The sequence below is a fragment of the Lingula anatina genome, chromosome 4 (assembly GCF_051362555.1).
Source record: "Lingula anatina isolate TDL-2025a chromosome 4, LinAna3.0, whole genome shotgun sequence".
Taxonomy (NCBI): domain Eukaryota; kingdom Metazoa; phylum Brachiopoda; class Lingulata; order Lingulida; family Lingulidae; genus Lingula; species Lingula anatina.
Window position 1 is genome coordinate 11,159,834 of NC_141770.1, and position 24,327 is coordinate 11,184,160.

The 24,327-nt window shown below is 40.3% G+C and overlaps 1 long non-coding RNA gene across 1 annotated transcript in view; it reads left to right on the forward strand.

The window, feature by feature from the left end:
* LOC106179191 (uncharacterized) overlaps window positions 1-24,327 on the forward strand; it is a 113,367-nt gene that overhangs the window by 64,677 nt on the left and 24,363 nt on the right. The window lies entirely within an intron of this gene.

Consider the following 24,327-nt stretch of genomic DNA (forward strand, 5'->3'; position numbering starts at 1 on the left):
AAAAATCGGAGACGGGTCGATTTTTGGTGATTTTGAGTGATTTTGAACAGTGCCGGCACTGTGAGATTTCTTCAATTTTGGCCAGATAGGGATGAAAATTTTTTTTCTTCATTATAGTGTCAGGTAGGTGTGTTTGGTCATTTGTAGTAAGAATAAAGTGCTGGAAGAGTGGTGGTGTCAACATTAAGGAAGAAATAGAGCAAAAACTCTGTCTCCCCCCCCCCCCCTCTCAGATTCTGTTCTCAGAGCTTATTTTTGGATTATCTTTAAAGCTAGAATTGGGGGCCTTGATGAAGTGACCCGGGCGCGTTTCCACATTTTTTATGAATGACAGGTGTGGTAGATTGATTTTCGTCACTTTTTGGAAAAATCGGAGACGGGTCGATTTTTGGTGATTTTGAGTGATTTTGAACAGTGCCGGCACTGTGAGATTTCTTCAATTTTGGCCAGGTAGGGATGAAAATTTTTTTTCTTCATTATAGTGTCAGGTAGGTGTGTTTGGTCATTTGTAGTAAGAATAAAGTGCTGGAAGAGTGGTGGTGTCAACATTAAGGAAGAAATAGAGCAAAAACTCTGTCTCCCCCCCCCCCCTCTCAGATTCTGTTCTCAGAGCTTATTTTTGGATCATCTTTAAAGCTAGAATTGGGGGCCTTGATGAAGTGACCCGGGCGCGTTTCCACATTTTTTATGAATGACAATTGTGGTAGATTGATTTTCGTCACTTTTTGGAAAAATCGGAGACGGGTCGATTTTTGGTGATTTTGAGTGATTTTGAACAGTGCCGGCACTGTGAGATTTCTTCAATTTTGGCCAGATAGGGATGAAAATTTTTTTTCTTCATTATAGTGTCAGGTAGGTGTGTTCGGTCATTTGTAGTAAGAATATAGTGCTGGAAGAGTGGTGGTGTCAACATTAAGGAAGAAATAGAGCAAAAACTCTGTCTCCCCCCCCCCCCCTCTCAGATTCTCTTCTCAGAGCTTATTTTTGGATCATCTTTAAAGCTAGAATTGGGGGCCTTGATGAAGTGACCCGGGCGCGTTTCCACATTTTTTATGAATGAGAGGTGTGGTAGATTGATTTTCGTCACTTTTTGGAAAAATCGGAGACGGGTCGATTTTTGGTGATTTTGAGTGATTTTGAACAGTGCCGGCACTGTGAGATTTCTTCAGTTTTGGCCAGTTAGGGATTAAAATTTTTTTTCTTCATTATAGTGTCAGATAGGTGTGTTTGGTCATTTGTAGTAAGAATAAAGTGCAGGAAGAGTGGTGGTGTCAACATTAAGGAAGAAATAGAGCAAAAACTCTGTCTCCCCCCCCTCTCAGATTCTGTTCTCAGAGCTTATTTTTGGATCATCTTTAAAGCTAGAATTGGGGGCCTTGATGAAGTGACCCGGGCGCGTTTCCACATTTTTTATGAATGACAATTGTGGTAGATTGATTTTCGTCACTTTTTGGAAAAATCGGAGACGGGTCGATTTTTGGTGATTTTGAGTGATTTTGAACAGTGCCGGCACTGTGAGATTTCTTCAATTTTGGCCAGATAGGGATGAAAATTTTTTTTCTTCATTATAGTGTCAGGTAGGTGTGTTCGGTCATTTGTAGTAAGAATATAGTGCTGGAAGAGTGGTGGTGTCAACATTAAGGAAGAAATAGAGCAAAAACTCTGTCTCCCCCCCCCCCCCTCTCAGATTCTCTTCTCAGAGCTTATTTTTGGATCATCTTTAAAGCTAGAATTGGGGGCCTTGATGAAGTGACCCGGGCGCGTTTCCACATTTTTTATGAATGAGAGGTGTGGTAGATTGATTTTCGTCACTTTTTGGAAAAATCGGAGACGGGTCGATTTTTGGTGATTTTGAGTGATTTTGAACAGTGCCGGCACTGTGAGATTTCTTCAGTTTTGGCCAGTTAGGGATTAAAATTTTTTTTCTTCATTATAGTGTCAGATAGGTGTGTTTGGTCATTTGTAGTAAGAATAAAGTGCTGGAAGAGTGGTGGTGTCAACATTAAGGAAGAAATAGAGCAAAAACTCTGTCTCCCCCCCCTCTCAGATTCTGTTCTCAGAGCTTATTTTTGGATCATCTTTAAAGCTAGAATTGGGGGCCTTGATGAAGTGACCCGGGCGCGTTTCCACATTTTTTATGAATGACAGGTGTGGTAGATTGATTTTCGTCACTTTTTGGAAAAATCGGAGACGGGTCGATTTTTGGTGATTTTGAGTGATTTTGAACAGTGCCGGCACTGAGAGATTTCTTCAATTTTGGCCAGGTAGGGATGAAAATTTTTTTTCTTCATTATAGTGTCAGGTAGGTGTGTTCGGTCATTTGTAGTAAGAATAAAGTGCTGGAAGAGTGGTGGTGTCAACATTAAGGAAGAAATAGAGCAAAAACTCTGTCTCCCCCCCCTCTCAGATTCTGTTCTCAGAGCTTATTTTTGGATCATCTTTAAAGCTAGAATTGGGGGCCTTGATGAAGTGACCCGGGCGCGTTTCCACATTTTTTATGAATGACAGGTGTGGTAGATTTATTTTCGTCACTTTTTGGAAAAATCGGAGACGGGTCGATTTTTGGTGATTTTGAGTGATTTTGAACAGTGCCGGCACTGTGAGATTTATTCAATTTTGGCCAGGTAGGGATGAAAATTTTTTTTCTTCATTATAGTGTCAGGTAGGTGTGTTCGGTCATTTGTAGTAAGAATAAAGTGCTGGAAGAGTGGTGGTGTCAACATTAAGGAAGAAATAGAGCAAAAACTCTGTCTCCCCCCCCCCCTCTCAGATTCTGTTCTCAGAGCTTATTTTTGGATCATCTTTAAAGCTAGAATTGGGGGCCTTGATGAAGTGACCCGGGCACGTTTCCACATTTTTTATGAATGACAGGTGTGGTAGATTGATTTTCGTCACTTTTTGGAAAAATCGGAGACGGGTCGATTTTTGGTGATTTTGAGTGATTTTGAACAGTGCCGGCACTGTGAGATTTCTTCAATTTTGGCCAGGTAGGGATGAAAATTTTTTTCCTTCATTATAGTGTCAGGTAGGTGTGTTCGGTCATTTGTAGTAAGAATAAAGTGTTGGAAGAGTGGTGGTGTCAACATTAAGGAAGAAATAGAGCAAAAAATCTGTCTCCCCCCCCCCCCGCCCTCTTAGATTCTGTTCTCAGAGCTTATTTTTGGATCATCTTTAAAGCTAGAATTGGGGGCCTTGATGAAGTGACCCGGGCGCGTTTCCACATTTTTTATGAATGACAGGTGTGGTAGATTGATTTTCGTCACTTTTTGGAAAAATCGGAGACGGGTCGATTTTTGGTGATTTTGAGTGATTTTGAACAGTGCCGGCACTGAGAGATTTCTTCAGTTTTGGCCAGGTAGGGATGAAAATTTTTTTTCTTCATTATAGTGTCAGGTAGGTGTGTTCGGTCATTTGTAGTAAGAATAAAGTGCTGGAAGAGTGGTGGTGTCAACATTAAGGAAGAAATAGAGCAAAAACTCTGTCTCCCCCATCCCTCTCAGATTCTGTTCTCAGAGCTTATTTTTGGATCATCTTTAAAGCTAGAATTGGGGGCCTTGATGAAGTGACCCGGGCGCGTTTCCACATTTTTTATGAATGACAGGTGTGGTAGATTGATTTTCGTCACTTTTTGGAAAAATCGGAGACGGGTCGATTTTTGGTGATTTTGAGTGATTTTGAACAGTGCCGGCACTGAGAGATTTCTTCAATTTTGGCCAGGTAGGGATGAAAATTTTTTTTCTTCATTATAGTGTCAGGTAGGTGTGTTCGGTCATTTGTAGTAAGAATAAAGTGCTGGAAGAGTGGTGGTGTCAACATTAAGGAAGAAATAGAGCAAAAACTCTGTCTCCCCCCCCTCTCAGATTCTGTTCTCAGAGCTTATTTTTGGATCATCTTTAAAGCTAGAATTGGGGGCCTTGATGAAGTGACCCGGGCGCGTTTCCACATTTTTTATGAATGACAGGTGTGGTAGATTTATTTTCGTCACTTTTTGGAAAAATCGGAGACGGGTCGATTTTTGGTGATTTTGAGTGATTTTGAACAGTGCCGGCACTGTGAGATTTATTCAATTTTGGCCAGGTAGGGATGAAAATTTTTTTTCTTCATTATAGTGTCAGGTAGGTGTGTTCGGTCATTTGTAGTAAGAATAAAGTGCTGGAAGAGTGGTGGTGTCAACATTAAGGAAGAAATAGAGCAAAAACTCTGTCTCCCCCCCCCCCCTCTCAGATTCTGTTCTCAGAGCTTATTTTTGGATCATCTTTAAAGCTAGAATTGGGGGCCTTGATGAAGTGACCCGGGCACGTTTCCACATTTTTTATGAATGACAGGTGTGGTAGATTGATTTTCGTCACTTTTTGGAAAAATCGGAGACGGGTCGATTTTTGGTGATTTTGAGTGATTTTGAACAGTGCCGGCACTGTGAGATTTCTTCAATTTTGGCCAGGTAGGGATGAAAATTTTTTTCCTTCATTATAGTGTCAGGTAGGTGTGTTCGGTCATTTGTAATAAATATAAAGTGCTGGAAGAGTGGTGGTGTCAACATTAAGGAAGAAATAGAGCAAAAACTCTGTCTCCCCCATCCCTCTCAGATTCTGTTCTCAGAGCTTATTTTTGGATCATCTTTAAAGCTAGAATTGGGGGCCTTGATGAAGTGACCCGGGCGCGTTTCCACATTTTTTATGAATGACAGGTGTGGTAGATTGATTTTCGTCACTTTTTGGAAAAATCGGAGACGGGTCGATTTTTGGTGATTTTGAGTGATTTTGAACAGTGCCGGCACTGTGAGATTTCTTCAATTTTGGCCAGATAGGGATGAAAATTTTTTTTCTTCATTATAGTGTCAGGTAGGTGTGTTTGGTCATTTGTAGTAAGAATAAAGTGCTGGAAGAGTGGTGGTGTCAACATTAAGGAAGAAATAGAGCAAAAACTCTGTCTCCCCCCCCCTCTCAGATTCTGTTCTCAGAGCTTATTTTTGGATCATCTTTAAAGCTAGAATTGGGGGCCTTGATGAAGTGACCCGGGTGCGTTTCCACATTTTTTATGAATGACAGGTGTGGTAGATTGATTTTCGTCACTTTTTGGAAAAAATCGGAGACGGGTCGATTTTTGGTGATTTTGAGTGATTTTGAACAGTGCCGGCACTGTGAGATTTCTTCAATTTTGGCCAGGTAGGGATGAAAATTTTTTTCCTTCATTATAGTGTCAGGTAGGTGTGTTCGGTCATTTGTAGTAAGAATAAAGTGCTGGAAGAGTGGTGGTTTCAACATTAAGGATGAAATAGAGCAAAAACTCTGTCTCCCCCATCCCTCTCAGATTCTGTTCTCAGAGCTTATTTTTGGATCATCTTTAAAGCTAGAATTGGGGGCCTTGATGAAGTAACCCGGGCGCGTTTCCACATTTTTTATGAATGACAGGTGTGGTAGATTGATTTTCGTCACTTTTTGGAAAAATCGGAGACGGGTCGATTTTTGGTGATTTTGAGTGATTTTGAACAGTGCCGGCACTGTGAGATTTCTTCAATTTTGGCCAGGTAGGGATGAAAATTTTTTTTCTTCATTATAGTGTCAGGTAGGTGTGTTCGGTCATTTGTAGTAAGAATAAAGTGCTGGAAGAGTGGTGGTGTCAACATTAAGGAAGAAATAGAGCAAAAACTCTGTCTCCCCCCCCCCCTCTCAGATTCTGTTCTCAGAGCTTATTTTTGGATCATCTTTAAAGCTAGAATTGGGGGCCTTGATGAAGTGACCCGGGCGCGTTTCCACATTTTTTATGAATGACAGGTGTGGTAGATTGATTTTCGTCACTTTTTGGAAAAATCGGAGACGGGTCGATTTTTGGTGATTTTGAGTGATTTTGAACAGTGCCGGCACTGTGAGATTTCTTCAATTTTGGCCAGATAGGGATGAAAATTTTTTTTCTTCATTATAGTGTCAGGTAGGTGTGTTTGGTCATTTGTAGTAAGAATAAAGTGCTGGAAGAGTGGTGGTGTCAACATTAAGGAAGAAATAGAGCAAAAACTCTGTCTCCCCCCCCCCCCCCCCTCTCAGATTCTGTTCTCAGAGCTTATTTTTGGATTATCTTTAAAGCTAGAATTGGGGGCCTTGATGAAGTGACCCGGGCGCGTTTCCACATTTTTTATGAATGACAGGTGTGGTAGATTGATTTTCGTCACTTTTTGGAAAAATCGGAGATGGGTCGATTTTTGGTGATTTTGAGTGATTTTGAACAGTGCCGGCACTGTGAGATTTCTTCAATTTTGGCCAGGTAGGGATGAAAATTTTTTTTCTTCATTATAGTGTCAGGTAGGTGTGTTTGGTCATTTGTAGTAAGAATAAAGTGCTGGAAGAGTGGTGGTGTCAACATTAAGGAAGAAATAGAGCAAAAACTCTGTCTCCCCCCCCCCTCTCAGATTCTGTTCTCAGAGTATTTTTGGATCATCTTTAAAGCTAGAATTGGGGGCCTTGATGAAGTGACCCGGGCGCGTTTCCACATTTTTTATGAATGACAGGTGTGGTAGATTGATTTTCGTCACTTTTTGGAAAAATCGGAGACGGGTCGATTTTTGGTGATTTTGAGTGATTTTGAACAGTGCCGGCACTGTGAGATTTCTTCAATTTTGGCCAGGTAGGGATGAAAATTTTTTTTCTTCATTATAGTGTCAGATAGGTGTGTTCGGTCATTTGTAGTAAGAATAAAGTGCTGGAAGAGTGGTGGTGTCAACATTAAGGAAGAAATAGAGCAAAAACTCTGTCTCCCCCCCCCTCTCAGATTCTGTTCTCAGAGCTTATTTTTGGATCATCTTTAAAGCTAGAATTGGGGGCCTTGATGAAGTGACCCGGGTGCGTTTCCACATTTTTTATGAATGACAGGTGTGGTAGATTGATTTTCGTCACTTTTTGGAAAAAATCGGAGACGGGTCGATTTTTGGTGATTTTGAGTGATTTTGAACAGTGCCGGCACTGTGAGATTTCTTCAATTTTGGCCAGGTAGGGATGAAAATTTTTTTCCTTCATTATAGTGTCAGGTAGGTGTGTTCGGTCATTTGTAGTAAGAATAAAGTGCTGGAAGAGTGGTGGTTTCAACATTAAGGATGAAATAGAGCAAAAACTCTGTCTCCCCCATCCCTCTCAGATTCTGTTCTCAGAGCTTATTTTTGGATCATCTTTAAAGCTAGAATTGGGGGCCTTGATGAAGTAACCCGGGCGCGTTTCCACATTTTTTATGAATGACAGGTGTGGTAGATTGATTTTCGTCACTTTTTGGAAAAATCGGAGACGGGTCGATTTTTGGTGATTTTGAGTGATTTTGAACAGTGCCGGCACTGTGAGATTTCTTCAATTTTGGCCAGGTAGGGATGAAAATTTTTTTTCTTCATTATAGTGTCAGGTAGGTGTGTTCGGTCATTTGTAGTAAGAATAAAGTGCTGGAAGAGTGGTGGTGTCAACATTAAGGAAGAAATAGAGCAAAAACTCTGTCTCCCCCCCCCCTCTCAGATTCTGTTCTCAGAGCTTATTTTTGGATCATCTTTAAAGCTAGAATTGGGGGCCTTGATGAAGTGACCCGGGCGCGTTTCCACATTTTTTATGAATGACAGGTGTGGTAGATTGATTTTCGTCACTTTTTGGAAAAATCGGAGACGGGTCGATTTTTGGTGATTTTGAGTGATTTTGAACAGTGCCGGCACTGTGAGATTTCTTCAATTTTGGCCAGATAGGGATGAAAATTTTTTTTCTTCATTATAGTGTCAGGTAGGTGTGTTTGGTCATTTGTAGTAAGAATAAAGTGCTGGAAGAGTGGTGGTGTCAACATTAAGGAAGAAATAGAGCAAAAACTCTGTCTCCCCCCCCCCCCCCCCCCTCTCAGATTCTGTTCTCAGAGCTTATTTTTGGATTATCTTTAAAGCTAGAATTGGGGGCCTTGATGAAGTGACCCGGGCGCGTTTCCACATTTTTTATGAATGACAGGTGTGGTAGATTGATTTTCGTCACTTTTTGGAAAAATCGGAGACGGGTCGATTTTTGGTGATTTTGAGTGATTTTGAACAGTGCCGGCACTGTGAGATTTCTTCAATTTTGGCCAGGTAGGGATGAAAATTTTTTTTCTTCATTATAGTGTCAGGTAGGTGTGTTTGGTCATTTGTAGTAAGAATAAAGTGCTGGAAGAGTGGTGGTGTCAACATTAAGGAAGAAATAGAGCAAAAACTCTGTCTCCCCCCCCCCTCTCAGATTCTGTTCTCAGAGTATTTTTGGATCATCTTTAAAGCTAGAATTGGGTGCCTTGATGAAGTGACCCGGGCGCGTTTCCACATTTTTTATGAATGACAGGTGTGGTAGATTGATTTTCGTCACTTTTTGGAAAAATCGGAGACGGGTCGATTTTTGGTGATTTTGAGTGATTTTGAACAGTGCCGGCACTGTGAGATTTCTTCAATTTTGGCCAGGTAGGGATGAAAATTTTTTTTCTTCATTATAGTGTCAGATAGGTGTGTTCGGTCATTTGTAGTAAGAATAAAGTGCTGGAAGAGTGGTGGTGTCAACATTAAGGAAGAAATAGAGCAAAAACTCTGTCTCCCCCCCCCTCTCAGATTCTGTTCTCAGAGCTTATTTTTGGATCATCTTTAAAGCTAGAATTGGGGGCCTTGATGAAGTGACCCGGGCGCGTTTCCACATTTTTTTTGAATGACAGGTGTGGTAGATTGATTTTCGTCACTTTTTGGAAAAATCGGAGACGGGTCGGTTTTTGGTGATTTTGAGTGATTTTGAACAGTGCCGGCACTGTGAGATTTCTTCAATTTTGGCCAGGTAGGGATGAAAATTTTTTTTCTTCATTATAGTGTCAGGTAGGTGTGTTCGGTCATTTGTAGTAAGAATAAAGTGCTGGAAGAGTGGTGGTGTCAACATTAAGGAAGAAATAGAGCAAAAACTCTGTCTCCCCCCCCCCCTCTCAGATTCTGTTCTCAGAGCTTATTTTTGGATCATCTTTAAAGCTAGAATTGGGGGCCTTGATGAAGTGACCCGGGCGCGTTTCCACATTTTTTATGAATGACAGGTGTGGTAGATTGATTTTCGTCACTTTTTGGAAAAATCGGAGACGGGTCGATTTTTGGTGATTTTGAGTGATTTTGAACAGTGCCGGCACTGTGAGATTTCTTCAATTTTGGCCAGGTAGGGATGAAAATTTTTTTTCTTCATTATAGTGTCAGGTAGGTGTGTTTGGTCATTTGTAGTAAGAATAAAGTGCTGGAAGAGTGGTGGTGTCAATATTAAGGAAGAAATAGAGCAAAAACTCTGTCTCCCCCCCCCCTCTCAGATTCTGTTCTCAGAGCTTATTTTTGGATCATCTTTAAAGCTAGAATTGGGGGCCTTGATGAAGTGACCCGGGCGCGTTTCCACATTTTTTATGAATGACAGGTGTGGTAGATTGATTTTCGTCACTTTTTGGAAAAATCGGAGACGGGTCGATTTTTGGTGATTTTGAGTGATTTTGAACAGTGCCGGCACTGTGAGATTTCTTCAATTTTGGCCAGATAGGGATGAAAATTTTTTTTCTTCATTATAGTGTCAGGTAGGTGTGTTCGGTCATTTGTAGTAAGAATATAGTGCTGGAAGAGTGGTGGTGTCAACATTAAGGAAGAAATAGAGCAAAAACTCTGTCTCCCCCCCCCCCCCCCTCTCAGATTCTCTTCTCAGAGCTTATTTTTGGATCATCTTTAAAGCTAGAATTGGGGGCCTTGATGAAGTGACCCGGGCGCGTTTCCACATTTTTTATGAATGAGAGGTGTGGTAGATTGATTTTCGTCACTTTTTGGAAAAATCGGAGACGGGTCGATTTTTGGTGATTTTGAGTGATTTTGAACAGTGCCGGCACTGTGAGATTTCTTCAGTTTTGGCCAGTTAGGGATTAAAATTTTTTTTCTTCATTATAGTGTCAGATAGGTGTGTTTGGTCATTTGTAGTAAGAATAAAGTGCTGGAAGAGTGGTGGTGTCAACATTAAGGAAGAAATAGAGCAAAAACTCTGTCTCCCCCCCCTCTCAGATTCTGTTCTCAGAGCTTTTTTTTGGATCATCTTTAAAGCTAGAATTGGGGGCCTTGATGAAGTGACCCGGGCGCGTTTCCACATTTTTTATGAATGACAGGTGTGGTAGATTGATTTTCGTCACTTTTTGGAAAAATCGGAGACGGGTCGATTTTTGGTGATTTTGAGTGATTTTGAACAGTGCCGGCACTGAGAGATTTCTTCAATTTTGGCCAGGTAGGGATGAAAATTTTTTTTCTTCATTATAGTGTCAGGTAGGTGTGTTCGGTCATTTGTAGTAAGAATAAAGTGCTGGAAGAGTGGTGGTGTCAACATTAAGGAAGAAATAGAGCAAAAACTCTGTCTCCCCCCCCTCTCAGATTCTGTTCTCAGAGCTTATTTTTGGATCATCTTTAAAGCTAGAATTGGGGGCCTTGATGAAGTGACCCGGGCGCGTTTCCACATTTTTTATGAATGACAGGTGTGGTAGATTTATTTTCGTCACTTTTTGGAAAAATCGGAGACGGGTCGATTTTTGGTGATTTTGAGTGATTTTGAACAGTGCCGGCACTGTGAGATTTCTTCAATTTTGGCCAGGTAGGGATGAAAATTTTTTTCCTTCATTATAGTGTCAGGTAGGTGTGTTCGGTCATTTGTAGTAAGAATAAAGTGCTGGAAGAGTGGTGGTGTCAACATTAAGGAAGAAATAGAGCAAAAAATCTGTCTCCCCCCCCCCGCCCTCTTAGATTCTCTTCTCAGAGCTTATTTTTGGATCATCTTTAAAGCTAGAATTGGGGGCCTTGATGAAGTGACCCGGGCGCGTTTCCACATTTTTTATGAATGACAGGTGTGGTAGATTGATTTTCGTCACTTTTTGGAAAAATCGGAGACGGGTCGATTTTTGGTGATTTTGAGTGATTTTGAACAGTGCCGGCACTGAGAGATTTCTTCAATTTTGGCCAGGTAGGGATGAAAATTTTTTTTCTTCATTATAGTGTCAGGTAGGTGTGTTCGGTCATTTGTAGTAAGAATAAAGTGCTGGAAGAGTGGTGGTGTCAACATTAAGGAAGAAATAGAGCAAAAACTCTGTCTCCCCCATCCCTCTCAGATTCTGTTCTCAGAGCTTATTTTTGGATCATCTTTAAAGCTAGAATTGGGGGCCTTGATGAAGTGACCCGGGCGCGTTTCCACATTTTTTATGAATGACAGGTGTGGTAGATTGATTTTCGTCACTTTTTGGAAAAATCGGAGACGGGTCGATTTTTGGTGATTTTGAGTGATTTTGAACAGTGCCGGCACTGTGAGATTTCTTCAATTTTGGCCAGATAGGGATGAAAATTTTTTTTCTTCATTATAGTGTCAGATAGGTGTGTTTGGTCATTTGTAGTAAGAATAAAGTGCTGGAAGAGTGGTGGTGTCAACATTAAGGAAGAAATAGAGCAAAAACTCTGTCTCCCCCCCCCCCTCTCAGATTCTGTTCTCAGAGCTTATTTTTGGATTATCTTTAAAGCTAGAATTGGGGGCCTTGATGAAGTGACCCGGGCGCGTTTCCACATTTTTTATGAATGACAGGTGTGGTAGATTGATTTTCATCACTTTTTGGAAAAATCGGAGACGGGTCGATTTTTGGTGATTTTGAGTGATTTTGAACAGTGCCGGCACTGTGAGATTTCTTCAATTTTGGCCAGTTAGGGATTAAAATTTTTTTTCTTCATTATAGTGTCAGATAGGTGTGTTTGGTCATTTGTAGTAAGAATAAAGTGCTGGAAGAGTGGTGGTGTCAACATTAAGGAAGAAATAGAGCAAAAACTCTGTCTCCCCCCCCCTCTCAGATTCTGTTCTCAGAGCTTATTTTTGGATCATCTTTAAAGCTAGAATTGGGGGCCTTGATGAAGTGACCCGGGTGCGTTTCCACATTTTTTATGAATGACAGGTGTGGTAGATTGATTTTCGTCACTTTTTGGAAAAAATCGGAGACGGGTCGATTTTTGGTGATTTTGAGTGATTTTGAACAGTGCCGGCACTGTGAGATTTCTTCAATTTTGGCCAGGTAGGGATGAAAATTTTTTTCCTTCATTATAGTGTCAGGTAGGTGTGTTCGGTCATTTGTAGTAAGAATAAAGTGCTGGAAGAGTGGTGGTTTCAACATTAAGGAAGAAATAGAGCAAAAACTCTGTCTCCCCCATCCCTCTCAGATTCTGTTCTCAGAGCTTATTTTTGGATCATCTTTAAAGCTAGAATTATGGGCCTTGATGAAGTAACCCGGGCGCGTTTCCACATTTTTTATGAATGACAGGTGTGGTAGATTGATTTTCGTCACTTTTTGGAAAAATCGGAGACGGGTCGATTTTTGGTGATTTTGAGTGATTTTGAACAGTGCCGGCACTGTGAGATTTCTTCAATTTTGGCCAGGTAGGGATGAAAATTTTTTTTCTTCATTATAGTGTCAGGTAGGTGTGTTCGGTCATTTGTAGTAAGAATAAAGTGCTGGAAGAGTGGTGGTGTCAACATTAAGGAAGAAATAGAGCAAAAACTCTGTCTCCCCCCCCCCTCTCAGATTCTGTTCTCAGAGCTTATTTTTGGATCATCTTTAAAGCTAGAATTGGGGGCCTTGATGAAGTGACCCGGGCGCGTTTCCACATTTTTTATGAATGACAGGTGTGGTAGATTGATTTTCGTCACTTTTTGGAAAAATCGGAGACGGGTCGATTTTTGGTGATTTTGAGTGTTTTTGAACAGTGCCGGTGTAACATGAAAATCTGACTCCTATGAAAATGTGACTCCCCAGTCAGATTTTCATTATGAAAATGTGACTCCCCAGTCAGATTTTCATGATGAAAATCTGACTCCCCCCATGATAATTTGACTCCCCCTCCACAAAACTTCATACATCTTATTTTATTTGAGTATATGACTGTGATCTTGTAGTATGTAAAAAGTAGGATAGATTGGCACATTTTTTTGTAGTTTGCAGTGAAAATTCAAATGAAAAAATAAGAAAGATAAAAATGTGCACATAATGAAAATCTGACTCCCCCGTGAAAATTTGACTCCCCCATCATAAAACTTCATAAATCTTATTTTATTTTGGGTATATGACTGTAATCTTGTAGTATGTAAAATGGAGGATACATTGGCACATTTTTTGTAGTTTGCAGTGAAAATTCAAATGAAAAAATAAGAAAAATAAAAATGTGCACATAATGAAAATCTGACTCCCCTGTGAAAATTTGACTCCCCCATCATAAAACTTCATAAATCTTATTTTATTTTGGGTATATGACTGTAATCTTGTAGTATGTAAAAAGGAGGATAGATTGGCACATTTTTGTGTAGTTTGCAGTGGAAATTTTAATGAAAAAATAAGAAAATTAAAAATGAGCACATAATGAAAATCTGACTCCCCCATGAAAATTTGACTCCCCCATCATAAAACTTTATAAATCTTATTTTATTTTGAGTATATGACTGTGATCTTGTAGTATGTGAAAAGGAGGATAGATTGGCACATTTTTTGTAGTTTGCAGGTGAAAAATTATGTGAAAAAGTAAGAAAATTAAAAATGAGCAAATAATGAAAATCTGACTCCCCCATGAAAATATGACTGCCCCTCCACAAAACTTCATAAATCTTATTTTATTTTGAGTATGTGACTGTGATCTTGTAGTATGTGAAATGGAGGATACATTGGCGCTTTTTTGTAATTTGCAGGTGAAAATTTTCATGAAAAAATAAGAAAATTAAAAATGTCCACTTAATCGCCTATTGTCTCCCCTATGAAAAAGTTATTTAATATTTGATGATCATTTCAACACCTTTTCTTTTAGGATACTTTATGAAAAATATATTGGAAATATTTAAAGGTTTGACGATAAAATAGTGAAAGCATGAAAAGGAAATCATGAAAATCTTTATTTTTACACCCATGAGATTTGGACTCCCATTGAGAAAAGGACCTATTTTATATTCAGTCACCATACCACTGTTTTCCACATAGTTTGCATAGAGATGGATATTTTGTCATTATTTGAAAGTTTGATGATGAAAATTTTGGTCAATATTTTTAAAACAAGTATCCATCTTTATCCTTGTAGGTTTTGCACTCCCATGTCAAAACACTACATTTTCATTATGTGCACATTTTTAATTTTCTCATTTTTTCATTAAAATTTTCACTGCAAACTACAAAAAATGTGCCAATGTATCAACCATTTTACATAATACAAGATCACAGACATATACTCAAAATAAAATAAGTTTTATGAAGTTTTGTGGAGGGGGAGTCAAATTTTCATGGGGGAGTCAGATTTTCATTATGTGCTCATTTTTAATTTTCTTATTTGTTCATTAAAATTCTCACTGCAAACTACAAAAAAATGTGCCAATGTATCAACCATTTTACATACTACAAGATCACAGTCATATACTAAATTAATTAGAGATTAATGAATGTTTTTTTGTAGGGGAGTCAAATTTTCATAGGGGAACCACATTTTCATTATGTGCACATTTTTAATTTTTCTTTTTTTTTTATGAAAATTTTCACCTGCAAACTACAAAAAAGTGCCAATGTATCATCCATTATGCATACTACAAAATCATAGTCATTTACTCAAATAAAATGAGATTAATGAATGTTTTTTTGGGGGGGAGTCAACATTTCAACGGGGGAGTCAGATTTTCATAATGAAAATCTGACTGGGGAGTCAGATTTTCATTATGAAAATCTGACTGGGGAGTCACATTTTAGGGGAGTCAGATTTTCATGGTACACCGGCACTGTGAGATTTCTTCAATTTTGGCCAGATAGGGATGAAAATTTTTTTTCTTCATTATAGTGTCAGGTAGGTGTGTTTGGTCATTTGTAGTAAGAATAAAGTGCTGGAAGAGTGGTGGTGTCAACATTAAGGAAGAAATAGAGCAAAAACTCTGTCTCCCCCCCCCCCCCTCTCAGATTCTGTTCTCAGAGCTTACTTACAGGGTTGCTACTTAATATGGAATATTTTTTATCATTGTTATTTTTGAGTGCTGATTAAATTTTTTTGGGCTTGAGTCATTAAAAAAGTATGTCACCGAGTGATAAAAACAACCAGTCTTCTGTTGTGAGATATTTTGGTCAATTATATCAAATCTGACATAAGATGCCATTCAAAAGAAAGGAACACCCCCAGAAAACCATATCAACAGTTTGATGTCAGTATTAACTTTAAGCTAAGATATTAAAGAAAATGATAGCCTCCGGCCAGTGATATGTTACACAGTCAAAGAACTCACTACAGTAAATCATGAAAAGTCAGTAATTGAGGGTATGACCTCCAGCAGCCGCTTGCAGCGCCCTCATCCTACATGGCATACCCTGTGACACGTTTTTTAGAGTTTGGGTGGGGATATCATTCCACGCAGTGATATTTGCCTGTCGCAGTTCATCACTATTTACCGGTCGATGACCATAGCTATTAATTGTGTGAGTTACTTTTGCCCAAAGTTTTTCAATTGGGTTCATATCTGGAGAGTTTGCAGGCCAGGGCAGTTGCTGAACCCATTGGTTTTGAAGAAAAACAGTGATTCGTCGGCCTCGATGTGGGGTTGCGCAGTCGTCTTGGTACACAAAGTTGTTCCTGAAGATGACTCTTACCAATCGAAGCATTGTTTGCTCTAGAATGTCTCTGTAGGAATCCTGGATGAGGTTGCCTCCTAAAAAACCAACTGGTTCTGGGCACCGACATGAAATGCTCCCCAAACAGAGACGTTACCATCCCCTGCTTGCACCCTAGGCAGTACACAATCATCGTTTTATGCCCCTCGTACACGTCGGTGGACACGGATTCGACCATCAACCCTAAAAAATCCATATCTGACCTCATCACTGAAAACGACGTGATTTCAGTGTTTTGGCTTCAAACGCACGTGGTCCCCAGCCCATTGCAGACGTCGCTGTTTACGACCTGCTGTTAACAGTGGTTTCCCTACTGGCCTTTGTGCAAAATAACCGGCTTTCAGTAATCTCTTGTTCACGAGGGACCTTGAAACGGGAGTTTGAGTGACATTCTGCGACTCTTTTCTGAGGACACTGGTTGTCTTTGTACGACCAGCACGGCGTCCTCTAAGGAGAAGGCGATCCTGTCTTCTTGGTGTGAAACGCGGACACACTGGTCGAGGTATTGGAGTAGGTGCCCCTGTTGCAGTATTTCTTTGGAGGATTTTCCAAACGGTTCCTGATAAATGTTGAATTGCCTTGCAATGGCTGTCCGTTTCTGGCCATTTTCTCTGAGAGCAAGAATCCCATAGTAAGCTGCGTTGCTTAGCTGTCGAACCATATCTTCACTAAGGTACCTGTCAAGTTTCAGAGCGATCCCTCTGTTGCTTCTATAAACACACTCCAAAGATTGACCAAACCCATGCGTTTTTATACAAGGGCATAAAAAGCCGAAAAGACCACCCCTCACATTTCTGACCACAGAACATGCAACTGCATACATCAATTGTTTCGAGAGTTGTGTGGTAATTAGGTAACACACCTGGCTACACATGGAGTGACACCTCAGCTTTGGATTTAAAGTAGTTAGAGAGAAATTTAATATTTTGTAGAAAATTTACTCGCCAAAACGTAATATTCCATATTAAGTGGTAACCCTGTATTTTTGGATCATCTTTAAAGCTAGAATTGGGGGCCTTGATGAAGTGACCCGGGCGCGTTTCCACATTTTTTATGAATGACAGGTGTGGTAGATTGATTTTCGTCACTTTTTGGAAAAATCGGAGACGGGTCGATTTTTGGTGATTTTGAGTGATTTTGAACAGTGCCGGCACTGTGAGATTTCTTCAATTTTGGCCAGTTAGGGATTAAAATTTTTTTTCTTCATTATAGTGTCAGATAGGTGTGTTTGGTCATTTGTAGTAAGAATAAAGTGCTGGAAGAGTGGTGGTGTCAACATTAAGGAAGAAATAGAGCAAAAACTCTGTCTCCCCCCCCCTCTCAGATTCTGTTCTCAGAGCTTATTTTTGGATCATCTTTAAAGCTAGAATTGGGGGCCTTGATGAAGTGACCCGGGTGCGTTTCCACATTTTTTATGAATGACAGGTGTGGTAGATTGATTTTTGTCACTTTTTGGAAAAATCAGAGACGGGTCGATTTTTGGTGATTTTGAGTGATTTTGAACAGTGCCGGCACTGTGAGATTTCTTCAATTTTGGCCAGGTAGGGATGAAAATTTTTTTTCTTCATTATAGTGTCAGGTAGGTGTGTTTGGTCATTTGTAGTAAGAATAAAGTGCTGGAAGAGTGGTGGTGTCAACATTAAGGAAGAAATAGAGCAAAAACTCTGTCTCCCCCCCCCCCTCTCAGATTCTGTTCTCAGAGTATTTTTGGATCATCTTTAAAGCTAGAATTGGGGGCCTTGATGAAGTGACCCGGGCGCGTTTCCACATTTTTTATGAATGACAGGTGTGGTAGATTGATTTTTGTCACTTTTTGGAAAAATCGGAGACGGGTCGATTTTTGGTGATTTTGTGTGATTTTGAACAGTGCCGGCACTGTGAGATTTCTTCAATTTTGGCCAGGTAGGGATGAAAATTTTTTTTCTTCATTATAGTGTCAGATAGGTGTGTTCGGTCATTTGTAGTAAGAATAAAGTGCTGGAAGAGTGGTGGTGTCAACATTAAGGAAGAAATAGAGCAAAAACTCTGTCTCCCCCCCCCTCTCAGATTCTGTTCTCAGAGCTTATTTTTGGATCATCTTTAAAGCTAGAATTGGGGGCCTTGATGAAGTGACCCGGGCGCGTTTCCACATTTTTTTTGAATGACAGGTGTGGTAGATTGATTTTCGTCACTTTTTGGAAAAATCGGAGACGGGTCGATTTTTGGTGATTTTGAGTGATTTTGAACAGTGCCGGCACTGTGAGATTTCTTCAATTTTGGCCAGGTAGGGATGAAAATTTTTTTTCTTCATTATAGTGTCAGGTAGGTGTGTTCGGTCATTTGTAGTAAGAATAAAGTGCTGGAAGAGTGGTGGTGTCAACATTAAGGAAGAAATAGAGCAAAAACTCTGTCTCCCCCCCCCCTCTCAGATTCTGTTCTCAGAGCTTATTTTTGGATTATCTTTAAAGCTAGAATTGGGGGCCTTGATGAAGTGACCCGGGCGCGTTTCCACATTTTTTATGAATGACAGGTGTGGTAGATTGATTTTCGTCACTTTTTGGAAAAATCGGAGACGGGTCGATTTTTGGTGATTTTGAGTGATTTTGAACAGTGCCAGCACTGTGAGATTTCTTCAATTTTGGCCAGGTAGGGATGAAAATTTTTTTTCTTCATTATAGTGTCAGGTAGGTGTGTTCAGTCATTTGTAGTAAGAATAAAGTGCTGGAAGAGTGGTGGTGTCAACATTAAGGAAGAAATAGAGCAAAAACTCTGTCTCCCCCCCCCCCCGCCCTCTCAGATTCTGTTCTCAGAGCTTATTTTTGGATCATCTTTAAAGCTAGAATTGGGGGCCTTGATGAAGTGACCCGGGCGCGTTTCCACTTTTTTTATGATTGACAGGTGTGGTAGATTGATTTTCGTCACTTTTTGGAAAAATCGGAGACGGGTCGATTTTTGGTGATTTTGAGTGATTTTGAACAGTGCCGGCACTGTGAGATTTCTTCAATTTTGGCCAGGTAGGGATGAAAATTTTTTTTCTTCATTATAGTGTCAGGTAGGTGTGTTCGGTCATTTGTAGTAAGAATAAAGTGCTGGAAGAGTGGTGGTGTCAACATTAAGGAAGAAATAGAGCAAAAACTCTGTCTCCCCCCCCCCCCTCTCAGATTCTGTTCTCAGAGCTTATTTTTGGATCATCTTTAAAGCTAGAATTGGGGGCCTTGATGAAGTGACCCGGGCGCGTTTCCACATTTTTTATGAATGACAGGTGTGGTAGATTGATTTTCGTCACTTTTTGGAAAAAATCGGAGATGGGTCGATTTTTGGTGATTTTGAGTGATTTTGAACAGTGCCAGCACTGTGAGATTTCTTCAATTTTGGCCAGGTAGGGATGAAAATTTTTTTCTTCATTATAGTGTCGGGTAGGTGTGTTCGGTCATTTGTAGTAAGAATAAAGTGCTGGAAGAGTGGTGGTGTCAACATTAAGGAAGAAATAGAGCAAAAACTCTATCTCCCCCCCCCTCTCAGATTTTGTTCTCAGAGCTTATTTTTGGATCATCTTTAAAGCTAGAATTGGGGGCCTTGATGAAGTGACCCGGGCGCGTTTCCACTTTTTTTATGATTGACAGGTGTGGTAGATTGATTTTCGTCACTTTTTGGAAAAATCGGAGACGGGTCGATTTTTGGTGATTTTGAGTGATTTTGAACAGTGCCGGCACTGTGAGATTTCTTCAATTTTGGCCAGGTAGGGATGAAAATTTTTTTTCTTCATTATAGTGTCAGGTAGGTGTGTTCGGTCATTTGTAGTAAGAATAAAGTGCTGGAAGAGTGGTGGTGTCAACATTAAGGAAGAAATAGAGCAAAAACTCTGTCTCCCCCCCCCCCCCTCTCAGATTCTGTTCTCAGAGCTTATTTTTGGATCATCTTTAAAGCTAGAATTGGGGGCCTTGATGAAGTGACCCGGGCGCGTTTCCACATTTTTTATGAATGACAGGTGTGATAGATTGATTTTCGTCACTTTTTGGAAAAAATCGGAGATGGGTCGATTTTTGGTGATTTTGAGTGATTTTGAACAGTGCCAGCACTGTGAGATTTCTTCAATTTTGGCCAGGTAGGGATGAAAATTTTTTTCTTCATTATAGTGTCGGGTAGGTGTGTTCGGTCATTTGTAGTAAGAATAAAGTGCTGGAAGAGTGGTGGTGTCAACATTAAGGAAGAAATAGAGCAAAAACTCTATCTCCCCCCCCCTCTCAGATTCTGTTCTCAGAGCTTATTTTTGGATCATCTTTAAAGCTAGAATTGGGGGCCTTGATGAAGTGACCCGGGCGCGTTTCCACTTTTTTTATGATTGACAGGTGTGGTAGATTGATTTTCGTCACTTTTTGGAAAAATCGGAGACGGGTCGATTTTTGGTGATTTTGAGTGATTTTGAACAGTGCCGGCACTGTGAGATTTCTTCAATTTTGGCCAGGTAGGGATGAAAAATTTTTTTCTTCATTATAATGTCAGGTAGGTGTGTTCGGTCATTTGTAGTAAGAATAAAGTGCTGGAAGAGTGGTGGTGTCAACATTAAGGAAGAAATAGAGCAAAAACTCTGTCTCCCCCCCCCCCCCCCTCTAAGATTCTGTTCTCAGAGCTTATTTTTGGATCATCTTTAAAGCTAGAATTGGGGGCCTTGATGAAGTGACCCGGGCGCGTTTCCACATTTTTTATGAATGACAGGTGTGGTAGATTGATTTTCGTCACTTTTTGGAAAAATCGGAGACGGGTCGATTTTTGGTGATTTTGAGTGATTTTGAACAGTGCCGGCACTGTGAGATTTCTTCAATTTTGGCCAGATAGGGATGAAAATTTTTTTTCTTCATTATAGTGTCAGGTAGGTGTGTTCGGTCATTTGTAGTAAGAATATAGTGCTGGAAGAGTGGTGGTGTCAACATTAAGGAAGAAATAGAGCAAAAACTCTGTCTCCCCCCCCCCTCTCAGATTCTGTTCTCAGAGCTTATTTTTGGATCATCTTTAAAGCTAGAATTGGGGTCCTTGATCAAGTGACCCGGGCGCGTTTCCACATTTTTTATGAATGACAGGTGTGGTAGATTGATTTTCGTCACTTTTTGGAAAAATTGGAGACGGGTCGATTTTTGGTGATTTTGAGTGATTTTGAACAGTGCCGGCACTGTGAGATTTCTTCAATTTTGGCCAGGTAGGGATGAAATTTTTTTTTCTTCATTATAGTGTCAGGTAGGTGTGTTCGGTCATTTGTAGTAAGAATAAAGTGCTGGAAGAGTGGTGGTGTCAACATTAAGGAAGAAATAGAGCAAAAACTCTGTCTCCCCCCCCCCCTCTCAGATTCTGTTCTCAGAGCTTATTTTTGGATCATCTTTATAGCTAGAATTGGGGGCCTTGATGAAGTGACCCGGGCGCGTTTCCACATTTTTTATGAATGACAGGTGTGGTAGATTGATTTTCGTCACTTTTTGGAAAAATCGGAGACGGGTCGATTTTTGGTGATTTTGAGTGATTTTGAACAGTGCCGGCACTGTGAGATTTCTTCAATTTTGGCCAGGTAGGGATGAAATTTTTTTTTCTTCATTATAGTGTCAGGTAGGTGTGTTCGGTCATTTGTAGTAAGAATAAAGTGCTGGAAGAGTGGTGGTGTCAACATTAAGGAAGAAATAGAGCAAAAACTCTGTCTCCCCCCCCCTCTCAGATTCTGTTCTCAGAGCTTATTTTTGGATCATCTTTATAGCTAGAATTGGGGGCCTTGATGAAGTGACCCGGGCGCGTTTCCACATTTTTTATGAATGACAGGTGTGGTAGATTGATTTTCGTCACTTTTTGGAAAAATCGGAGACGGGTCGATTTTTGGTGATTTTGAGTGATTTTGAACAGTGCCGGCACTGTGAGATTTCTTCAATTTTGGCCAGGTAGGGATGAAATTTTTTTTTCTTCATTATAGTGTCAGGTAGGTGTGTTCGGTCATTTGTAGTAAGAATAAAGTGCTGGAAGAGTGGTGGTGTCAACATTAAGGAAGAAATAGAGCAAAAACTCTGTCTCCCCCCCCCCTCTCAGATTCTGTTCTCAGAGCTTATTTTTGGATCATCTTTAAAGCTAGAATTGGGGGCCTTGATGAAGTGACCCGGGCGCGTTTCCACATTTTTCATGAATGACAAGTGTGGTAGATTGATTTTCGTCACTTTTTGGAAAAAATCGGAGATGGGTCGATTTTTGGTGATTTTGAGTGATTTTGAACAGTGCCGGCACTGTGAGATTTCTTCAATTTTGGCCAGGTAGGGATGAAAATTTTTTTCTTCATTATAGTGTCGGGTAGGTGTGTTCGGTCATTTGTAGTAAGAATAAAGTGCTGGAAGAGTGGTGGTGTCAACATTAAGGAAGAAATAGAGCAAAAACTCTATCTCCCCCCCCCCCTCTCAGATTCTGTTCTCAGAGCTTATTTTTGGATCATCTTTAAAGCTAGAATTGGGGGCCTTGATGAAGTGACCCGGGCGCGTTTCCACATTTTTTATGAATGACAGGTGTGGTAGATTGATTTTCGTCACTTTTTGGAAAAATCGGAGACGGGTCGATTTTTGGTGATTTTGAGTGATTTTGAACAGTGCCGGCACTGTGAGATTTCTTCAATTTTGGCCAGGTAGGGATGAAATTTTTTTTTCTTCATTATAGTGTCAGATAGGTGTGTTCGGTCATTTGTAGTAAGAATAAAGTGCTGGAAGAGTGGTGGTGTCAACATTAAGGAAGAAATAGAGCAAAAACTCTGTCTCCCCCCCCCCCTCTCAGATTCTGTTCTCAGAGCTTATTTTTGGATCATCTTTAAAGCTAGAATTGGGGGCCTTGATGAAGTGACCCGGGCGCGTTTCCACATTTTTTATGAATGACAGGTGTGGTAGATTGATTTTCGTCACTTTTTGGAAAAATCGGAGACGGGTCGATTTTTGGTGATTTTGAGTGATTTTGAACAGTGCCGGCACTGTGAGATTTCTTCAATTTTGGCCAGGTAGGGATGAAAATTTTTTTTCTTCATTATAGTGTCAGGTAGGTGTGTTCGGTCATTTGTAGTAAGAATAAAGTGCTGGAAGAGTGGTGGTGTCAACATTAAGGAAGAAATAGAGCAAAAACTCTGTCTCCCCCCCCCCTCTCAGATTCTGTTCTCAGAGCTTATTTTTGGATCATCTTTAAAGCTAGAATTGGGGGCCTTGATGAAGTGACCCGGGCGCGTTTCCACATTTTTTATGAATGACAAGTGTGGTAGATTGATTTTCGTCACTTTTTGGAAAAAATCGGAGATGGGTCGATTTTTGGTGATTTTGAGTGATTTTGAACAGTGCCGGCACTGTGAGATTTCTTCAGTTTTGGCCAGGTAGGGATGAAAATTTTTTTCTTCATTATAGTGTCGGGTAGGTGTGTTCGGTCATTTGTAGTAAGAATAAAGTGCTGGAAGAGTGGTGGTGTCAACATTAAGGAAGAAATAGAGCAAAAACTCTATCTCCCCCCCCCCTCTCAGATTCTGTTCTCAGAGCTTATTTTTGGATCATCTTTAAAGCTAGAATTGGGGGCCTTGATGAAGTGACCCGGGCGCGTTTCCACATTTTTTATGAATGACAGGTGTGGTAGATTGATTTTCGTCACTTTTTGGAAAAATCGGAGACGGGTCGATTTTTGGTGATTTTGAGTGATTTTGAACAGTGCCGGCACTGTGAGATTTCTTCAATTTTGGCCAGGTAGGGATGAAAATTTTTTTTCTTCATTATAGTGTCAGGTAGGTGTGTTCGGTCATTTATAGTAAGAATAAAGTGCTGGAAGAGTGGTGGTGTCAACATTAAGGAAGAAATAGAGCAAAAACTCTGTCTCCCCCCCCTCTCAGATTCTGTTCTCAGAGCTTATTTTTGGATCATCTTTAAAGCTAGAATTGGGGTCCTTGATGAAGTGACCCGGGCGCGTTTCCACATTTTTTATGAATGACAGGTGTGGTAGATTGATTTTCATCACTTTTTGGAAAAATCGGAGACGGGTCGATTTTTGGTGATTTTGAGTGATTTTGAACAGTGCCGGCGCTGTGAGATTTCTTCAATTTTGGCCAGGTAGGGATGAAAATTTTTTTTCTTCATTATAGTGTCAGGTAGGTGTGTTAGGTCATTTGTAGTAAGAATAAAGTGCTGGAAGAGTTGTGGTGTCAACATTAAGGAAGAAATAGAGCAAAAACTCTGTCTCCCCCCCCCCCCCCCCCTCTCAGATTCTGTTCTCAGAGCTTATTTTTGGATCATCTTTAAAGCTAGAATTGGGGGCCTTGATGAAGTGACCCGGGCGTGTTTCCACATTTTTTATGAATGACAGGTGTGGTAGATTGATTTTCATCACTTTTTGGAAAAATCGGAGACGGGTCGATTTTTGGTGATTTTGAGTGATTTTGAACAGTGCCGGCACTTTGAGATTTCTTCAATTTTGGCCAGGTAGGGATGAAATTTTTTTTTCTTCATTATAGTGTCAGATAGGTGTGTTCGGTCATTTGTAGTAAGAATAAATTGCTGGAAGAGTGGTGGTGTCAACATTAAGGAAGAAATAGAGCAAAAACTCTGTCTCCCCCCCCCCCTCTCAGATTCTGTTCTCAGAGCTTATTTTTGGATCATCTTTAAAGCTAGAATTGGGGGCCTTGATGAAGTGACCCGGGCGCGT